Raw genomic sequence first — 3,016 nt, forward strand, 5'->3', positions numbered from 1 at the left:
CTGCTTTTTTTCCCCTTTATTAGTGCATCTTTGTCTAAAATTTAAAATTTGTTGGCAAAATCAAACTTGGAAGACCATTTTTATATAGAGCAGATAAATCAAATTATTTAAAAATAGAATATGTATGGAAAGCTTTAAAATAAAGTATTTTGAAGGTCACCTTACAATGGAGGTAAGATGATGACTTGTAGAAAGTTCAGAAAGAAAAAAATAAATAACAGCAAATAACATCGGTAGATTTTAGTTTTCCCAAAATGAACTAGAATAAAAAATAATCAATATAGTTTAGATGGGACACGTATCCAGGTCTGCTTACTTGATTGATATTATCTTGTTCAATAAAGAAGCATTTGGGGAAATAATAAAAGAATAGAAAAATAATCAATTAACTTTAATGGACACTTAATGGTGGTGCAGCAGTAGAATTGCTGCCTTACAATGCCAGAGACCCGGGTTCAATCCTGATTACGGGTGCAGTCTGTACAGGGTTTGTACGTTCTCCCTGTGACCTGCGTGGGTTTTCACCGAGAACTTCAGTTTCCTCCCACCCTCCAAAGACATACAGGTTTGTAGGTTAATTGGTTTGGTATAATTGTAAATTGTCTCTAATGTGTAGAATCGTGTTAATGTGCGGAAATCGCTGGTCGGTGCGGACTCAGTGGGCTGAAGGGCTGTTTCCGTGCTCTATCTCTAAACTAAACTTGTTTGGGAGCTACTGGGGTAACTGGTGAAATGTTGAATTTTAACAGTGGAAGAAATCTCCACAGATGGCCACTAACATGCTAGTGGCCATGTTACATTGTAGAAATTTGGGAGAACACATGTTCGCGGTATCCAAGTATACTAGAGATGTTAAATTAATAGGTGAGAATGTCAATGTAAATTCAATTGTAGAAAATTATCTTTTGTGTACTGGAAGAAAGAGGAGGAAGCCAGTCTGGAAATTGAAATAGACATTGGCTGAGAAGCACCCTAGACAATTTGAAGTCATGCCAGTGTGTAAAACTCGAAATGTGGTCAATGTGACACTATGAGAAGGATGGCCAAAGTTGCTGCCACTTGGTGCAATGTCATTTGTAAACAAAATCTTCAGACTCGTAATAATGCTAAAAGTAATGCTCATTTCATAATGCATCACTTAAACTAGATGAATGTCTAAGTTGCGTCACCAAACCATGTTGCATTTTTGCTTAGTTCAGTGATGGGAATGCTCAAAAACAAGGGAATGTAGAGAAGTGGAGTCTACAGAATAGGCAGCACAGTGGTAGAGTTGCTGCCTTTACAGTGCTAGAGACCCGGATTCGATCCTGACCACGGGCGCTTGTCCTGCGTGCGTTTTCTCCGGGTTCTCCGGTTTCCTCCCACACTCCAAAGATGTACAGGTTGTAGGTTAATTAGCTTGTTATAACTAAATTGTCCCTTGTGTGTATCGGATAGCGGGTGTGAACTCTGGGTTGAAGGGGCTGTTTCCACTCTATCTCTAAACTAAACGTGGTGGCCCAGTCATCAAGTGTTTTGATCTTCCTACCATCAAAGGGATTTACAGCACTGCCTCAAGAAGACAGCCAATATCAACAAACACAAATACCACCCTTGCCATGTTATCTTGCTGCTACAATAGCTCAGAAGGTATAGGAGCCAGAGATTTCTTACCTCTAGGTTTAAGAACAGTCAACCCCACCTTGGCACCAAATTACTATGGACAGTGCAACTTAGTAGCACAATGTACTTTGGCTTGCGTTATTATGGTTTGTTTTACCTAATATAACTGATAATTTGTTGTATTTTTAATATGTATTGTTGGATTTAATGTGCCGGTAAAGCTGCAGCAAAGAAGAATTTCTTTGAACTGGTCCCAATGCATTATGGCAATTAAATGTGGGTCCTCTTGCCTGTCACGCACATAGTTTCGTTTTTTGTAGTTTAGAGATGCAGTTGGAAATAGGCCCTTTGGTCCACACGGACCAACGATCATCCATACCACAGAGGGCAGTGGAGGCCAAATCACTGGATGGATTTAAGAGAGTGTTAGATAGAGCTCTATGGGCTCGTGGAATTTGCCTTCAAATTTGGAATTTGTCTATCAAGGGATATGGGGAGAAGGCAGGCATAGGTTATTGATTGGGGACGATCAGCCATGATCACAATGAATGGCGGTGTAGGCTTGAAGGGCCGAATGGCCTCCTGCACCTATTTTCTATTTGGGTCTGACACACTAGGGACAAATTACAGAAGTCAATATACCTGCACATCTTTTGAATATTGGAAGAAACCCACATGATCACAGAGAGAAAGTACAAAGGTACATCAGCACCTGTAGTCAGTATCGAACATTGGGTCTCTGGTGCTGTAAGGAAGTAATTCTACTGCTGCGCCACTGGGGCCCAACCAATATAACCACCTGCATTGCTTTTCTCTCAGTTCACTTCATATCTTCCTCAAATATTTGCACCTGTTCATCATCCCAAACATATTTGGTTCCACCCATCATCCTCTGCCTCACCTTTCCTCTCTTTAATATACAGCTGACCCCCACATTATGTGGGGTTGCTTTCAATTTTTTCTAACTTGAACCCCGTGTCATCAGCACAACTGAAATTCAAGTTGAAAAAAGGTTTATGTGAAATAACAGTAAATAAATTATGGAAGAACTAACTTTATTTAATCAACATTTTGGGTAGTGATTTGTGAATTCTCTAAGGGTGAATTACAGTAACCTGAAAGACCTTGATGTGGGGGTCGCCCGTACAATATTGACAATTTTCCCTTTACACTTTCACTCTTGATATAGGGTCTTAACCAGAAAAGTTAATCATTTCTTTGCTTCTTCAGGTGCTGCCCACCACTGCGCCTGGCTCCTTATTTATTGCAGATGGCACTCTGGGAGAAAAGTGAGGAGAAAGGGTGTGTCTTGCCTCATTCTGCCTCTCACTGTTTTCTTACAACACTCTCCCCTCTTCTCTTTCAGTTTGAAGTAGGATCCGACCACAAATGTCGTCTGTCCATCCCCTGCCTG

The sequence above is a fragment of the Amblyraja radiata genome, chromosome 12, assembly GCF_010909765.2.
Source record: "Amblyraja radiata isolate CabotCenter1 chromosome 12, sAmbRad1.1.pri, whole genome shotgun sequence".
Taxonomy (NCBI): domain Eukaryota; kingdom Metazoa; phylum Chordata; class Chondrichthyes; order Rajiformes; family Rajidae; genus Amblyraja; species Amblyraja radiata.